This window comes from Acomys russatus, chromosome 3, assembly GCF_903995435.1.
Source record: "Acomys russatus chromosome 3, mAcoRus1.1, whole genome shotgun sequence".
Lineage (NCBI taxonomy): Eukaryota > Metazoa > Chordata > Mammalia > Rodentia > Muridae > Acomys > Acomys russatus.
In genome coordinates this window covers 31552726-31573050 of record NC_067139.1, presented here as the reverse complement: position 1 = coordinate 31573050, position 20325 = coordinate 31552726, and the positions used below count along the sequence as shown (strand labels likewise).

General features: G+C 44.7%; 1 non-coding gene across 1 annotated transcript; it reads left to right on the top strand.

Moving 5' to 3' along the window:
* The first annotated feature begins 18779 nt into the window (after nt 1-18779).
* LOC127187264 (small nucleolar RNA SNORA48) lies at nt 18780-18922 on the top strand. Its single transcript, XR_007830425.1, has one exon. It is a non-coding gene; the product is annotated as a small nucleolar RNA SNORA48 (small nucleolar RNA).
* The last annotated feature ends 1403 nt before the right edge of the window (nt 18923-20325 follow it).

Sequence of the window (20325 nt, the reverse complement as noted above, 5' to 3'; positions counted from 1 at the left end):
GGGGTCTATCTGCCCTGGAGCACACTTTCTGAAGAAACGGGGCACACATGTATGTGGTAGCGTTCAGGGTTGCTTTAAATTCTCTCACTGTTACCTACACATTAATGTAGAATCCCACCCTCTCAAGTAGAGGCCAGGTGCCCCAGTGCTATACTGTCTGGGCTCGGCCATCAGATGTGCACCTATAGGATACAGGTCAGTGATTGCTGGGACTATGGTCTCGTGGCAAACATGGAGGCAGAGATGTTTGGCTGTGTGGTGTTGGTGCTGGCAGAGTTTTTGGCATTCAAGCTTTGGTGCCATATGGCCAAATGGTGGCTACAAGATGTTTTCATGACAGAGAACCTGATGTGGCCAGATAGTTTTATGGTCTGGTTTTATGACTGGGTTTTGAAGCAGAGTCACATTCTTTCACTAAGGCTGACTCTGAACTCAGTATCCAGACACAGCCTCCCCGATGTGTGTGTCACCACATCCAGCTCTTTAACACTTTTTAATAAAGGTCTTTCCTGTTTTCAATCACTGCAGTGTACCCAAATGCTTACTATTAAAAGTCCTGACCATCACACATGGATTTCTTATTTTCTCCTTTTGTGTATGTGCTTGGTGTTTGTGCTTGTTCATGTGGGCATGTGTGTGTATGCGTGCGTGCACACATGCCAGAGGTTGACATTAGATGTCTTTCTCTGCCAACTCTATACCTTACTTTTTGAGACATCAGTTTGACTTAGCCACCTGGCCAACAAGCTAGAAGGACCCATCTGTCTCTGCCCCTCCCCGGTTGTTGGGTTAGGGACACACGCTGAAGCCATTCCCCACTCCAGTGCTGTTAATAGATACTGGGGATCCAATTTAAACTCAGGTCTTCATGCTGGTCTCACAGGCACTTTGCTGTCCCTCTCTGCTGCTCCTTCTCCCACCATGCCCTCCTTCCCTGACACACACACACACACACACACACACACACACACACACACACGCATGCACGCCCATACACACACCATACAAATGAATAAATAATAGGTTTTTGAAGCATGCGGTGACGCAGCATTCTTACAACAGTGGCCACTCTTTCAGGATGTGACTGAGGCCCCGTTCCTCTTGACGACTCAACATCATTTTCTGCAACACTAAATCTCTTAGGCTCTCGCACACATCACTGCCTTGTGTCTGACTTCTGTGGCTCTCCCTCCGTCAGGTTCTTCCTGGAGCTCTCATCTTCCCCCACCCCCAGCCTTTCTATTCTGCTCACTTACACAGCACTGTCACAGTCAGCTCAGGCACCGCCTACGGCTCTCCATTCTGCATAGAACAGAGCCTCTTTCCTTGTCTATTAACCAAGACCTTCTCTGACCTTTACTTCTCTAAATACACTGATTAAAAATAAAAACCCACATACATTGTTATATGTATCAGCTAGTGTTTGGGGAGCTGTGGATGCAAACACCAACAGGCATTTTCTAAGAAGAGTCAAACAAGTGAGCCAGCCAGTGACTGCACTGTGGTACAAGTGAAGCACAAACCTGTGTTCTGTTGCTCTCACTGGTCTGGAAAGGCAAAACTGGGCCACTTTGATGGCAGCAAATGTTGTTATTATTTTCTACGACACTGGTGTAACAGTCTCCCTTTGAGCAGTATTTGCCATATGACCTGGGCTTGCTGTTTAAACTTATTGTGCCTCAGTAACTTTGTCTATACAAGGAAGGTGACAGTAACAGATACTTCAGAGATGCTATGAAAAAATAAAATTTTAAATATTTATGAAATTCTTAGACTAGCACCCAAAGTGCAGTAATTGCTCATGCAATATACCTGTTTTGGAGGTAACTGCTTTTAATTTTCTTCCCAGATCAAAACTTTAATTTCTAGAGTCCAGGACTTTAATGATCCCAGTGGGTGAAAATGCTTGCTGCATAAGCATGAGGGCCAAAGTCCAACCCCACATTCATGTCAAGACCAGATACAGGGCATGTGCCCAACCCCTGTGCAGTGCTGAGACCCCAGTGCTGTGCCTCAAGTCCCAGAGACAGGCGATCCCGAGGGCTTGTTGCCCAGCCAGTAGCTAACAGGTTAGCTCTAGGTAATGAAAGGCCCTGTCTCAGAACACAAAGTAGAGAAGCTGGAGGTGGATCAGCAGAGAGAGGCACTGGCCGTGCACAGCCATGTACACGTAAAGGTGAAAGGAGATGAATGAACCACAAAGCTGACCTCTGACCTCCATTCATGTGTTGTGGCATTTGAACCCCCACCACAAACATCATCATCATCAGTAATCAATGAGTGAACAAATAAATAAATAGAATTTAAAGGTGGAACATGATACGGCAAGATATCCAGAGCTGACTTTCAGCTTCCCTATACACAGCTTTACACAACACACACCCTTGTACAACGTATCTCCATATACTACAGACACCCTTATACTGCACACCCCATATACTATAGAAACCCTTATATTACACCTCCCATATACTACAAATGTCCTTATACTACTCAGCCCATATATACAGACACCCTTATATTACATACCCCATATACCACAGACACCCTTATACTACACACCCCATATATATAGACGCCCTTATATTACATACCCCATATACTACAGACACTGTTATACTGCACACCCCATATACTACAGACACTCTTATACTGCACACCCCATATACTACAGACACTCTTATACTACACACCCCATATACTACAGACACTCTTATACTACACACCCCATATACTACAGACACTGTTATACTACACACCCCATATACTACAGACACCCTTATACTGCACACCCCATATACTACAGACACTCTTATACTGCACACCCCATATACTACAGACACTCTTATACTACACCCCATATACTACAGACCTGTTATACTACACACCACACCCCATATACTACAGACACTGTTACTACACACCCCATATACTACAGACACTGTTATACTACACACCCCATATACTACAGACACTGTTATACTACACACCCCATATACTACAGACACCCTTATACTACACACCCCATATACTACAGACGCTCTTATACTGCACACCCCATATACTACAGACGCTCTTATACTGCACACCCCATATACTACAGACACCCTTATAACTGCACTCCCACCCCATATACTACAGACACCCTTATACGCACACCCCATATACTACAGACACCTCTTATACGCACACCCCATATACTACAGACACCTTATACTGCACACCCCATATACTACAGACACCCTTAGACTCACACCCCATATACTACAGACACCCTTATCTACACACCCCATATACTACAGACACTGTTATACTACACCCCCATATACTACAGACACTGTTATACTGCACACCCCATATATACAGACACTGTTATACTACACACCCCATATACTACAGACACCCTTATACTGCACACCCCATATACTACAGACACCCTTATACTACACACCCCATATACTACAGACACCCTTATACTACACACCCCATATACTACAGACACCCTTATACTACACACCCCATATACTACAGACACTGTTATACTACACACCCCATATACTACAGACACCCTTATACTGCACACCCCATATACTACAGACGCCCTTATACTGCACACCCCATATACTACAGACACCCTTATACTGCACACCCCATATACTACAGACACCCTTATACTACACACCCCATATACTACAGACACTCTTATACTACACACCCCATATACTACAGACACTCTTATACTACACACCCCAAAACTACACACTGTTATACTACACACCCCATATACTACAGACACCCTTATACTGCACACCCCATATACTACAGACGCCCTTATACTGCACACCCCATATACTACAGACACTGTTATACTGCACACCCCATATACTACAGACACTGTTATACTACACACCCCATATACTACAGACACTGTTATACTACACACCCCATATACTACAGACACTTTTATACACCACCCCATATACTACAGACACCTTATACTACACCCCCATATACTACAGACACCCCTTATACTAACACACCCCATATACTACAGACGCTCTTATACTGCACACCCCATACTAACAGACGCTCTTATACTGCACACCCCATATACTACAACACGTTATACTACACACCCCATATACTACAGACACTGTTATACTACACACCCCATATCTACAGACACTGTTATACTACACACCCCCATATACCACAGACACCCTTATACTACACACCCCATATACTACAGACGCTCTTATACTGCCACACCCCATATAATACAGACGCCCTTATATGCCACACCCCATATACTACAGACACTCTTTATACTGCACCACCCATATACTACAGACGCTCTTATACTGCACACCCCATATACTACAGACACTCTTATAATGCACAACCCCCATATTACTACAGACGCTCTTATACTGCACACCCCATATACTACAGACACCCTTATACTGCACACCCCATATACTACAGACACCCTTATACTGCACACCCCATATACTACAGACACCTTTATACTGCACACCCCATATACCACAGATGCTCTTATACTGCACACCCCATATACCACAGACACCCTTATACTACACACCCCATATATATAGACGCCCTTATATTACATACCCCATATACTACAGACACTGTTATACTGCACACCCCATATACTACAGACACTCTTATACTGCACACCCCATATACTACAGACACTGTTATACTACACACCCCATATATTACAGACACCCTTATACTGCACACCCCATATACTACAGACGCTCTTATACTGCACACCCCATATATTACAGACACCCTTATACTGCACACCCCATATACTACAGACGCTCTTATACTGCACACCCCATATACTACAGACACTCTTATACTGCACATGCACACCCCATATACTACAGACGCTCTTATCTGCACACACCCCATATACTACAGACACTCTTATACTGCCACCCCATATACTACAGACACCCTTATACTGCACACCCTATATACTACAGACACCTTTATCTCACACCCCCATATACCACAGACACCCTTATACTACACACCCCATATATAGACGCCCTTATATTACATACCCCATATACTACAGACACTGTTATACTGCACACCCCATATACTACAGACACTCTTATACTGCACACCCCATATACTACAGACACTCTTATACTACACACCCCATATACTACAGACACTCTTATACTACACACCCCATATATTACAGACACCCTTATACTGCACACCCCATATACTACAGACACCCTTATACTGCACACCCCATATACTACAGACACTCTTATACTGCACACCCCATATACTACAGACACCCTTATACTGCACACCCCATATATTACAGACACCCTTATACTGCACACCCCATATACTACAGACACCTTTATACTGCACACCCCATATACTACAGACACTGTTATACTGCACACCCCATATACTACAGACACTGTTATACTACACACCCCATATACTACAGACACTGTTATACTACACACCCCATATACTACAGACACTGTTATACTACACACCCCATATACTACAGACACTGTTATACTACACACCCCATATACTACAGACACCCTTATACTACACACCCCATATACTACAGACACCCTTATACTACACACCCCATATACTACAGACGCTCTTATACTGCACACCCCATATACTACAGACACCCTTATACTGCACACCCCATATACTACAGACACTCTTATACTGCACACCCCATATACTACAGACACTCTTATACTACACACCCCATATACTACAGACACTGTTATACTACACACCCCATATACTACAGACACTGTTATACTACACACCCCATATACTACAGACACCCTTATACTACACACCCCATATACTACAGACGCTCTTATACTGCACACCCCATATACTACAGACGCCCTTATACTGCACACCCCATATACTACAGACACTCTTATACTGCACACCCCATATACTACAGACGCCCTTATACTGCACACCCCATATACTACAGACACTCTTATACTGCACACCCCATATACTACAGACACTCTTATACTGCACACCCCATATACTACAGACACCCTTATACTGCACACCCCATATACTACAGACACCCTTATACTGCACACCCCATATACTACAGACACCCTTATACTGCACACCCCATATACCACAGATGCTCTTATACTGCACACCCCATATACCACAGACACCCTTATACTACACACCCCATATATATAGACGCCCTTATATTACATACCCCATATACTACACAGACACTGGTTACGCACACCCCATATACTACAGACACTCTTAACTGCACACCCATATACTACAGACACTCTTATACGACACACCCCATATACTACAGACACTCTTATACTACACACCCCATATATTACAGACACCCTTATACTGCACACCCCATACACTACAGACACTCTTATACTGCACACCCCATATACTACAGACACTCTTATACTACACACCCCATATATTACAGACACCCTTATACTGCACACCCCATATACTACAGACGCTCTTATACTGCACACCCCATATACTACAGACACTCTTATACTGCACACCCCATATACTACAGACGCTCTTATACTGCACACCCCATATACTACAGACACTCTTATACTGCACACCCCATATACTACAGACGCTCTTATATGCACACCCCATATACTACAGACACTCTTATACTGCAACCCCCATATACTACAGACACCCTTATACTGCACACCCTATATACTACAGACACTTTATACTGCACACCCCATATACCACAGATGCTCTTATACTGCACACCCCATATACCACAGACACCCCTTATACTACACACCCCATATATATAGACGCCCTTATATTACATACCCCATATACTACAGACACTGTTATACTGCACACCCCATATACTACAGACACTCTTATACTGCACACCCCATATACTACAGACACTCTTATACTACACACCCCATATACTACAGACACTCTTATACTACACACCCCATATATTACAGACACCCTTTATACTGCACACCCCATATACTACAGACACTCTTATACTGCACACCCCATATACTACAGACACCCTTATACTGCACACCCCATATATTACAGACACCCTTATACTGCACACCCCATATACTACAGACACCCTTATACTGCACACCCCATATACTACAGACACTCTTATACTGCACACCCCATATACTACAGACACCCTTATACTGCACACCCCATATACTACAGACACCTTTATACTGCACACCCCATATACTACAGACGCTCTTATACTGCACACCCCATATATTACAGACACCCTTATACTGCACACCCCATATATTACAGACACCCTTATACTACACACCCCATATACTACAGACACCTTTCGCCACACCCATATACTACAGACGCTCTTATACTGCACACCCCATATACTACAGACACCCTTATACTGCACACCCTATATACTACAGACACCTTTATACTGCACACCCCATATACCACAGATGCTCTTATACTGCACACCCCATATACCACAGACACCCTTATACTACACACCCCATATATATAGACGCCCTTATATTACATACCCCATATACTACAGACACTGTTATACTGCACACCCCATATACTACAGACACTCTTATACTGCACACCCCATATACTACAGACACTCTTATACTACACACCCCATATACTACAGACACTCTTATACTACACACCCCATATATTACAGACACCCTTATACTGCACACCCCATATACTACAGACACCCCTTATACTGCACACCCCATATACTACAGACACTCTTATACTGCACACCCCATATACTACAGACACCCTTATACTGCACACCCCATATATTACAGACACCCTTATACTGCACACCCCATATACTACAGACACTCTTATACTGCACACCCCATATACTACAGATGCTCTTATACTACACACCCCATATACTACAGACACCCTTATACTGCACACCCCATATACTACAGACACCCTTATACTGCACACCCCATATACTACAGACACTGTTATACTACACACCCCATATATTACAGACACCCTTATACTGCACACCCTATATACCACAGACACCTTTATACTACACACCCCATATACTACAGACACCCTTATACTGCACACCCCATATACAAAGGCACCCTTATACTACACGGCCCCATATACCTCACATGCCCTTATACCACACACCCCCACACACTACACACACCTATATATTACCTATACCGATACACTACACATAGCCTTACACTATAAACACCCATATACTTACACATACTCATCACATACTACACACACACCACACACACACACCCCTCTGGCATGCCACACACATATTTTCTAGAATTTTCTTGGGATGCTTTGACTTTACCCTTCTTCGAGGCTCTGGCTTCCCTCAGACCCTCTTAGGGAGCTTGCTGCAAAAGTGCATGTGATCTGGTGTGGTCCTGGGAAGCTGTCTGATGGGCTTAGAAGGTGCAGCCACAGCCTGCTTTATTCTCTTATGGGCCTGGAATTTGTACACTGTGGTCTTTTGCTTATCTCTGTTTTCCTCCACTCTGTAGCCTTTGTAGAGGCCCCCCACACCCACTTATTGGTCCAGCGATAAGCCTCACCCCAACAGGCCGAATTTCACAGGCTGGGTCTCATTACACAGAGCAATAGTCAGCCCCTGAGTGAGGTTCTTGGGGTGAGATGCCAAGCCTAGTTCAAGCAGGAGCTTCCCCTGTGCAAGAAGCAGCTCAGCTGTGTTCCACCGACTGGGAATGGGAAGGAATAAACTAATTCATGTTGTCCAGGCACCAGCTCTTCACAGGCTAGGCTAGAGAAGTACAGTGCTGAGTGAGAAGGCTTGGGGCCCCTTAGAACTGTTTGACTTGCTGCAGCAGCTGGGCGAAGCATGGGGGACTCACCAGCAGGGTATGGATTGCCTGGGATCTTCTCAGATGCATCCGGTAAAGCGCATTTTCACCCATGCATTTGCCACAGGTAGTACAACCCAATTCTTGTTCTGCAGCAGATTAGAGGCTAACGCTGACAGGGTGCCTGCTGGTCCTTTGTCACAGATCCTATCAGAAGTGGGGTGTGCGGCTAGAAGCATTTTTGAGTGAATTATGAGCACAGACCTGGTAGACACAGTTCAGTAAGCAGACAGCCCTAAGGATTTCAACCTCAGCTCACCCGCTGGCCAGCTCTTCTTCTGTACAGGACTCAAATCACATAGCGACACACAGCCTCACATTCCAGCTCTTCCCTACGGCTCTGTGCTTCCAGGCACATGAAGAGGTGTCTGTTATCTGGAACCTGTCCAGTAGGGCCAGTATGAACAATAATCATCTGATCGTTCTATGTGGGATAGAATTAAAGTTGATTTGCTTTTAAAACCTTGGCACCCAAGCACATTCACATGTGGCTGTGGCTTGTTATTTCAATAATCCCAAATGCAAAGAGATGTTGTGGTAGAGATTCAATCTGTGAGATGCTTGTTTGCCCAGAACTCGTGGTAAATTTGCAGAGGGGGCTTACCAGATTCTCCCGTAGTCTGCGGTCAGTAGATACAACAGCAGCCCCTTGTGAATTATGGCCATGCACTTTTGCATGGGTCCTGCTTAGCTTTTAACTGTTCAACTTGATCTAGCCTGCACTCTTCAGGGAAGAGAATCTCAACTGAGGAATTGCCCAGATCATATTGGCCTGCGGGCATATCTGTAGGGGATTGTCTGGATTGTCAACTGATGTAAGAGGGTACAGCTCATTATGGGCAGAGTCACTCCCTGGGCAAGTCTTCCTGAGCCAGCACAGACCTGCCTGCCAGCCAGTAAGCAGCGCCCTCTCTGGTTCCTGTTATGCTTCTTTGGCTGTGAGGTAAATTCCTTGGCCAGAGGTAATGCTGTGTGTAACTGTAAGTGGGCCTGCCTCCAAATTCCTACTTTGAGCTCTCGCCTTGCCTTTCCTCAGTCATGGACTGTGAGCTGGAATTACAAGCCAAATAAATCCTTTCTCCTTCCATGTTGCTTTTGGTCATCATATTCGTCACAACAACAGAAATGAAACTAGGGCACAAATGAAACTAGTGACACCCATCACTGGATTTGGTCTGCTTTCAAACTCCTTGAATCTGATTAAGCCTGCTGACTCCTCTTGACTAGTAGATCGTATTAAAAAGGCAGCAGTTAGTTAGTGCTAGATCCTACGTCTGTTGTCTTACGGAAACAGTTAAACCAGCATCTAGTCTAGTCGCAGATGAGTAATGTGGAGACCTGAGACGCTCAGCTCACTGTAGGCTTAGATTTTTCAAAACCTACTTTATTTAGGGTTCTTAAACACTCCAACGTCACTCCTAATGCATCGACCTGAGGAAGGGGAGAAAGAACGTTAATAGGAAAAACAGTTTGTGGACCTGTTTATGTGTAGTTCCTTGGGCCAGTTCCACTGTGTGTTGTCGGGATGCCAGCAGTCTAGTCCAACAGCCAACACCAAACAGCAATACGAATCTGTAGAGGGTGGCACAATGCAGCAGAAAGAGCACGGTTCTGCCCTGTCAGCATGAGTCAGTGGGAGTGGCCAGAGTCAGCCAGAGCACCAGAAGTTGTTCCCTGGAGCATCTCTCTCTGCGAAGTAAAAACCAGTAAAGGCCAGCAAAGCATCGCATGATGTAGCAACGCACAAGCTCTTTCCAACGGTCTGTGGGGCTCTATTTACAATCCTTCCTAAACATCATGAGACCTCTCATGTGCCTACCCTGTCACAAGACAGTTTCTGGAAAATCCTCACATGGCACAGCTGAGTTTTTAAAGAAACCAGAAACTTCCACTTCAGCTTATGGTCGGCCCCAGCTGCTGGACACAGAGCAGAGCCTGTCTCTACCCTCCTGCATGTGCTGTGCACCCTGTGTCTATAGCCAAGAGAGTGATCAACTCACTCAACCAGCGTTGAATATCTGAGACATTATTCTACAGAGACTGTTCTCTGGCACTAGCCGTGAGCAGGAATTAGAGCTAGTTTAATGCACTTTTTGTTACTTATACAAAGCCATGATATTTCTGAATGCTCCGTGTGCGATCCCTCTGGTATATTTCAAAACAAACATTGGTGCACCCTCCACACACTGGACCAGTGGTTCTCCGTCTTCCTCATGTTTCTGTGACTTGTAACCATACAATTATTTTGTTGATACTGTTATAAATGTAAAAAATACAACCCTCAAAGAGGTCGCAACCCACCTGTTCTAGATACGCAAGCTTATAAACTTTAAAATTATGCAGTCTATAGAGCATTTCATAGTTGGAAGATTGCAAGAATTTACTCTTGAGAGTCCATGCTGAGATGATTGATTAATCTGTGGGAAATGCAGATGAAAATACACAAAATGTAAGGAGCAGTCTTTGTGACTTCACCACACCAGGCAGAGAAAGAAAATTGGAGACAGACATTCTTCTTGTCTCCACAGGGATTTGAAGGGCTGTCTTCACAGGTTCTCCTGGGCCTGCCAGGTGGTATCCCAGCTTCCTTGGTCCTGCAGGTGGTATCCCAGCCTCCCTGGTCCTGCAGGCGGTATCCCGGCCTTCTTGGTCCTGCAGGTGGTATCCCGGCCTCCCTGGTCCTGCAGGTGGTATCCAGGCCTCCCTGGTCCTGCAGGTGATATCCTGGCCTCCCTAGTCCTGCAGGTGGTATCCTGGCCTCCCTGGTCCTGCAGGTGGTATCCTGGCCTCCCTAGTCCTGCAGGTGGTATCCTGGCCTCCCTGGCAGTATCTGCGCTTCCCTTGCACTTTGCACTCAGATGGCCACGGCTGTGGGGATGCAGTGACTGATCTTCTCAGAAGATGCTTCTCCCCTTCTAGTTGTTCACCTTAGTTTCACAGTTAATTCTCTTCAGGAGCCTGATGATTCTCATGTCTTCCCTAGGAACTTCACAGTTCTCACCTCTTCCCTTCTGACCACAGTTACACCTTTTTACTGCTTACAGTAGAATGTGATTCATGTTGGTCATCTGTTTTCCCTTCCAGTTGTAAACTTCATAAGAGATCATCACAGACTTACATGTTTAATGGAGCACAGGAGTTACTAACTGGTTCCTTGGTGTGCACCTTTTACTAATATTTGCAGATGTATCCACCAGATAATAGACCTAATTTTTTTTTTCAGTATGATGGACTAAAGGCTAAAGTCAAACTTCAGTTAAGAAATTGAATGTCAATTAAGAAATTGTTATTGGCTTATTATGCCTTATGTTGTCTTAGTTATATGTCACCAGTAAAATTAAATAATGTCTCTTACTGATGTGACCTTTTTAACATCTATTTTGACACAACTCTCCATTTACAAAGTCTTTTCTTAGTGTTGCCCTTTGCCTTGGGCCTGCTAGTCTACACTATGTCTGCTTAAGATTCTCTGTAAAAAAAAAAAAAAAAAAAAAAAAAAAAAAAAAACCTATGTTAAAATAGCCAAAGATAACCTTTTCTATTAGATTTTAATGGCACTAGATCAAAAATATTTTGGTGCCCACCTAACTCTTAGTATCATCTGAGGTGTGTGTGTGTGTGTGGTGAAAAATGTTCATCCCAGTATTGTCTAACCACACGAGGACTGCTTCTTTGTTTGACTTTGATATTATTATTAACTAAAGGTTCAGACAGTGGGCAATATGCTGACTGTAACCCTGAAAAGAATTGTAATTGTCATTTAGGAAATCTAGTCCTCAAAGTTAGCATTTTGTTCCCTTGTGGAGGCTTCCTAGGGTTGTTTTCTATAGTCCAGGACACTCCTCCCGGGACCATGCCTAGTGTGGTCGGTGTAGCAGGTTCCTCGTCATTTTATTTATGCCACCATCCCACGGTTCAACCCATTAATGTGCTGAGTACATTTTAAACAGCGGCTCATGAGATATGTGTATGAGAGTCATGGTTTTAACCTTTTGATAAATATCCTTTGATAATGAACTTTCCTAGTCACTGGTGTCAAGTGACTCCATAGCAAACTCTATCGGCTTAGCAAATGATTCCCTTCCAATGCTGAGAGTCAGCAGGAGTTATAACCTCTGATCTTTGCATGCAACCTGATGTTGTCCACTCGGGGAGGTGGAACAGAGATGGCATTTTCAGTGCTGTAGAAGCCTAAGTGTAGCCTTGCTCCTGACTTGCAGATTATCGGTACTCTGTGTTTCAGACTGGTCTGTGGGGTTGGCAAAATTGTGGTGAATAGCTGGTAGCATTGCCATCGAGTTTATATAGTAATGGCTTACGGGGCCTTGACAGTCAAAGGCCGATAGGAAAGGGAGCCTAGAGGCTGTGTATACAGGGTGTTGGCATGCCTGGCTTGAATACAAAAGCCATGGGAAATCGACATGGTTATTATTGGGGAGGGAAACCAGTGTGTAGAGATAGATTCACCATGGGCAAAAGCCAGATGTTTGAGGAAAAGAGAGGAAACACTGTCTCTTTAAAAGTGAAGAAGGAAAGTGACTGGCAGGAACTTTTCCTTCAAAGGTAATTGGAAGTAGCTTTTAAATTGCTATATAAATACGTTTCTAACAGGGTGCAACTATGTTATGTGTTTCCACGGTCTGATCTGAAGGGGATATTGTTTAAACAATAGGAATGTGTAATAATTGTTAGAATTCTGTAGAACTTGAGTTCCATCAGTTGCCCAGTTGTCAGGGTTTCTCTGTTCTCTGTGTAGTCCTGGCTGTCCTGGAACTCTTTATGTAGAACAGGCTGGCCTCAAAACTCACAGAGATCTGCCCGCTTCTGCCCCTCAAGTATTGGAGTTAGGGTCATACACCACAGCACCAGGCCCCAAGACAATGTTTTTAAAAAGCAATATATGTAAGAATCTGTTCTTAAGAAGGTTCTGGGATGGGGCTAAGGAGGTGGCTCATTGAATTAAGTGTTTGCTGTGCTTCTACGAGGACCCCAGTGCGGACCTCCTGCACCCATGTGAAAGCTAAGCAGGCATAGGCACTAACTGTGATCCTAGCCCTTGCCTAGCAGACACAAGGGATCCCGCCAGGCAAGCTGGCATAATAGACTATTGGGAATCTTTAAGGTCTGGGTTCAGTGAGGAACCTGCATCAATAAAGTGGAGAGCAGTAGCTGATCTAAAATACCCCCCACCCTCCCACCCCCACCCCCCCACACCTGCACAACACACACACACACATACACACGCGCGCGCGTGAACACATCCAAGCACTACACACATATACAGGAGGTGGGGGCGGAGACACTAAGCAATTCCATGTTATCATAGTTGATATCTATCAGAGAATGCTTTCAGTGAAGAAGAAAAAAAATGTAGAAGGCTTTAGAGGTTGTGTATTCTCTGTAACTCTGTAAGAAACATTGAGAGACTAACATCTTCCTGAGGGGGAAGGATGGATAATGAAAGCAGATGTGAGGCGCTGGGTGCCGCTAACACCCAGTTGTTCTTTCATTTGCAACAAGTTCTGCGACTGTCTCGCCTCAAATTTCATTAATATCTTCAGCCACTATTGCACATTCACATTTAATTTCTGATTCCATTGCAAATATTTATTTTACTCCACTGTGACTCAATCTATACTTTGTTATTTCTTACTAAGAGAACATGGCTGCGCCCCTTTCCAGCAATGGCTGAGTTGGGTAAGCAATACACATCAATTACACATCAAAGTGTGATCATCTCCTCGAGTGCAAGTGGAGGGCAACTAATTAATTACCTGGCATAGCCTGCATAGAAAGAATGGACAGAATGGACTGTTTCCCTATTACTGTTAGAATCCAAGAGCAGGAGGGCTAGACATAGACAGACCCTCAAGTGATTGCAATGCACTTTTTTTTTTGGTTAATGCCAGAGAAAGAGAAGTTCGGTAGAAACATCCAGAGATGACGGCATTAGAGAACCATTTCTGAGCACTAGAAAGAATTTTGATCAGACTGCTAAGGATAGCTACAGAAAGCATCAAATACCCTCCGTGGGGCAGCCTAGCTAGGAAACAAGGACCCCGGGATGTGATCAAAGCCCCCCCCCCGGGTCGCCAGGGTCCCCTCACATCCAGCCCACAGCTTAATTTGGATGCTTGGCAGTGCTTGTGGCTTGGTGCTTGGCAGTGCTTGCGACTTGGTGCTTGGCAGGGCTCTGGCTGCTTTTCCTCCAGCGCTTAACCTCTTCTCCCCTAAGATACAAATGTCAATATTGGATTTAGTCTGGCTGAATGGCTGTGTCAGAGGGGAGACTAGTGACTGGCAGCCACACAAGGGCTTTTCAATTGGCAAAAGTAAATTTCTCACAAATGAATCAAAACAGTTTGAGGTGGGAAAGAAGCAGGGGAAAACGCTTGCCAAATTCGGTCATGATGCCTCGTTAAACGGATTTGAAGACTTGAGCACAGGCCTTTCCCGTGGAAGCCTCTGAATTCACCTGGCAGGAAGCTGGAATAGCACAGGCAACAGAGTCCCTACTGCAGCACTCCTGGATCATGATCTTTAGAGCAGTCTATGTAATAAACTCGTGGGAAGTTTTTTAATTAAAAGAAAAATTGAAAGGGGTTCAATTCAAATAGGCTATGCTCCCCTCTTTGTAGTTGGTTGTCCTTCAAGTGTTTTCTGATAGTCACCATTGCCTGCTTTGACTGATGACTGTAGATCGATCCCTCCATTCATTTGTCTTTCCCGTGTATGTAGGTGTGTGAGTATTGTGATATGTGAGCGCAGGTCAGATGGCAACTTAAGAGAACCATATCTCTTCTTGGCAGGCCACCAAGGAGAGACTTGATGCCCTATGAGCATATACAGGGGGAGGAGGTCCCCCTCATACACAGTCATAGGGCAGGGGAGTAAGGGGAAAATGGGAAGGAGGGAGGAATGGGAAGATACAAGGGATGGGATAACAATTGAGATGTAATATGAATAAATTAATAAACTATATTAAAAAAAAAAGAGAACCATTTCTCTCCTTCTGCCCTGTGGGTTCCAAAGACCAAACTCTGGTTGGCGCACCTCGCAGCATTGTCCCACTGAGTGCCTCACAGGCCTTCCGCTGGGCTTGAACAAGTCACACTCTGATATAAAGGCTGGGCACTGCATTTCTATGGTCACACTTAGGTTTTGAACTTGTTTTGTTTTGTTTGAGTCACGGTGTTGTTGTGTAGCTCAGGCTAGTCTGGAATTTGCTATCCAGGCTGTTGACAAACTTAAGATCCACCCCCCCCCACACACACACAAGTCAGCATTCAGAGCGCTGTGATTATGTGTTAGGGCAGGGTTACAGTGCAAAGTCGGGGGTTCTCCGGAAGACCTCAGAGGTCATGGCAGAAGGACGATGAGCTTCCAGCTCCTCTAGGTTCACTCTGAAGATTCCCTGAGAGCTGGTGATACATCTGGACAGCAGAAAAACATCACTTACAGACATGACCCACATCAGTGGAGTCTTGTACATTGGCAGCACTGGCCAAATGGTTGAAGACAGTGTCTTTTTATATCAGTCTGATGACATATCCTCTGGGTGACTGCTGTTGGCTCTCTTGGAATTTCAATATCAATGGATGAACTTCTGGGAAATTCTAAGTTTTAAGACACAGCTCCAAGACTTGTAGGGTTGGAGGTGTAACCTCAGTGGTAGCATGTGCCAAGGCCCTGAGTTCTATCCCCAACTCTGAGAGAGGGGACCAGACTTCCACATTCTTATAGTAAAGTGCATGAAGAGTTACCAGGGTATGTCTGTTTGCTCATGTGTCTTAACCACCCAAGGTCTGTTCTCTCACATAAAATAAGCTTAGGGATTCGACAGCACGATGTCCCATGGCACTGTATTTAATCAGGATATTCAGGGCATCCCTCTTCTTGTATTGGTTAGTTTTTGGTCAGTCTGGCATAATCTTGGGTCATCTAGGAAGGGAGAACCTCAATTGAGAAATCTATCAGATTGGCTTTTAGGCATGTCTATGGAGCATTATTTTCATTAATGATTGATGTGGACATTAATGACTGATTAAGGGGTGCTGTGGGTGGTACCCCCGCCCCCCCCAGACAGGTTGGCCTGGATGAGATAGCAAAGCAAACTGAGCCAGCCATGGGAACAAACTAGTAATCAATGTTTGTCAATGGCCTCTGCATCAGTTTCTGCCTCTGGATTCCTGATCTGTTTGAGTTCTTACTTTGCCTTTCATCAGTGATGGACTGTGATTGGGGTGTGTAAACTAAATCAACCCTTTCTTCCCCAAGTTGCTTTTGGTCATGGTGTTTTATCACAGAACCCCCCCCCAAAAAAAAAACAAAAAACAAACAAAAAAAAAAAAAAAGAAAAATAACTCAAAACAAATGAAAACACTTGTCCTTTTGTCACCTGTAGCCTGGTACTTACAATTCTAAATATGTTACAAAGTGATAAGAGACAGGCAGGTCGGATTTTAACTATAGTGAATGAGTAGATTATCAACGCAAGGACACAGACATTTAATGGATTTTTTTCTTTCCTCGAAGAAAATTTGTGAGGAATAATAGGAGAAAAGGTTTGTGTATTAAGGGAGAATAATTTCTTTCTTCCCCATCTCTCTCCCTTTTTCTCCTCCCTCTCCTATTTCTCAGTGTTTCAGTAAGTAGGACCTGGTAATTCTTTCAGCTAAGTGCCCTGCCACTCTCTCTGCTCTCCCTTTTTGTAATATGTGCGCATGTTTTTTTTCCTGAAGTCTGTGCAACACATGTGTGCCTGGTGCCCGCAGAGGAGTTCTGAACTGGAGTTCTAGCAGTCTGGGAGACAGCACCGGGGTACTGGGAATGGAACCTGGGTCTTCTGGAAGGCAGCCAGTGCCCGTCACTTCTGAGCAGGCTCCCAGCTCCAGGCTCCCAGCTCCAGGCTCCCCTTCCCTGCCTTCAGTAACCCTATTGCCACTGTCCCTGCTAAGCGTCTTGGGAGCCTAGTAAAGCATTAGAATTTTTCATTATCTGTGACTACACAGGCCTCTCTCATTCTAACTCTACCGAGATGTCCATTGCCCCTGGGCTAGTGCCTAAGTATTGCTAAGCAACTCTGTCACTGAATGATTGTCACTGGGACAGACGAGGAAGTCAGTGACACTCTGGTTCTCTTCTTTCTGTGTTTGCATTATTTATGAGTTTCCAAAGCAGCTTGCAAGCAGTGTGGCAGCAGTCAAGACTGGCTCATTTGTGAGGGTCCAGAAATCATGCTGACTTTGTCAATCCTAAGTTTGAATTGTATGTGCAGGTCAGCATCCTTTACTCTCACCTTGGAATAGGTGAGTATGCAGGTGAAAACTCCATTGTCACTGTAACAACAGAAGCAGCCTCAGTGGGTGACAGTTATGGCACTCTATTTTACATGTACACCCTCAATCACTTGGACAACTCTAGAAGACCAGCCCTGGTGCTTACTCCATTTTACAGGTGAGAAAGCTGATGCACAGAAGGCTAGGGACTTACTGCAGCTCATACAGTCTGAAGTTTTCCCTGTTTCCATCTGAACAGAGGAGATAGAGGACTTCAGAGTTCATATTCTGTTTAAAAATTTACTCACCTTTTTTCATACAATATATTTTGACCATAGCCTACCCCTCTTCAACCCTTCCCAGAATTCCCCACCTCTCTACCCACCCGACTTCATGTTCTCACTCTCTCCCTCCCCCTCTCTTTAAAACAAACAGGGAAGCAAACAAAAACAAACAAAAGAACAAAAAGTTCAAACAAACTAAAACACAGACAACCTATGAAAAAATCAACACCCCTTGCAATGAGCAAAGAGACACCTTATTGGTGGCATTGTTCTTATATCAGTCAGGGGCAGAGCAGACCGGAGTCCTTTGTTCATCCTAGCTTGATTCCTGGCTTGGTGGCCAAAGGTATTTTATGCCTAAGACACTTAAAAATCAAATCAAAGCAAAGGGAGTCCAGGCAGCACAGCAGGCGGGCAGGGAGGAAGTCAGCCAGAGACGTACGTTTCACCATACTGGGTGAGGAAAGATGCCCACAGACCTGCCCTCTGCCCCACAGCAAGGGTGGACCATAGACACACAGAGCCCCACCTACCACCATGTAGCTCAGCATGGGAAAGCCAGAGACCTTCATGACACAGGGCAGCAACAGGATGGCCAGGAGGAGTCCCCGTAAGGATCCAATATTGATGGTGTCAAAGAAGCCAGAGACCTCAAACCAGACCAACGACACATTGCAATGAATATTTACAAGCGAAGATGCATGGACAGAGGGATATACTGTGGGGCACACTGTGACAAACTATAGCTTCTATGATGAATTTTTTTTTTGGTGTGTGTGTGTGTTTTATTTTGCAGGGGGAGGTTGCAAGGGTGTAAGGTGCATATGAGGGGACAGGGAGATGAGGGGAACTCGGGTGCTAAATGTGAAACTTACAAGGAACCAATAAAAAGCTAGAACAAATCAAATCAAAACAAAAAGTATACAAAAAACCCCCACAGAGTCTATTTTGTGTTGTCCAGCTACTCCTGGGCTTGGGGCCTTCCCTGGAGTGTGGTTTATACACCAGTTATACTTTGTTGGAGGAAACTGATCTTTCCTTTCCCAACAGGTATCAATTGCAAACAGCTTCTTGGTTAGCAGTAGGACTCTGTGTCTACTTCATCTTTTCAGTGCTGGCATCTTTGTCTGGTTTGGACCTGTGCAGGTCTTTGGCTTCCTGTGACAGTCTCTGTAAATTCATACCTGTATCCCTCCTGTCATGCTCGGGAGACACTATTTCCTTGGAGTCGTCCACTATCTCTGGCTCTTGTCATCTTTCTTCTTCTTCCTCTCCATAGATTCCCTGAGGCCTGAGTGGCGGAGCTTGATAAAGACATCCCATTTAGGACCTAGAGCTTCATGGTTTCTCACTCTCTGCACATTGCACAGTTGTAGGTCTCTCTCTGACGAGGGCTGAGTGATGCCCTACAAATATAACAGTGTGTCACTAGGAGTCATTTTATCGCTCTGTTTCTTTGGCAGAAGAATAGTCGTAGGTTCCCCCTGGGGCAATGACCTATCTAGTCTCAGATTCTGTGCACTTTTGCAGTGTCAAGTATGGGTTACATCTCATGGAGTTGGCTTTAAATCCAATTTTAAATGTTGTTGGTTACTCCGGTAACATTTGTGCCACTATTGCAACCATCTGTCTTGCAGGCAGGTCTCTGTTGTAGGTCACAGAATGTGCAGATGGGTGATAGTGATGCTTACTCTTCTTTTCTGATAGCTTGCTAAGTACCTTCTAGCGACATGAATGCTAGTCAGTATGGAGTAGTGAAGTTGCTAGTTAGAC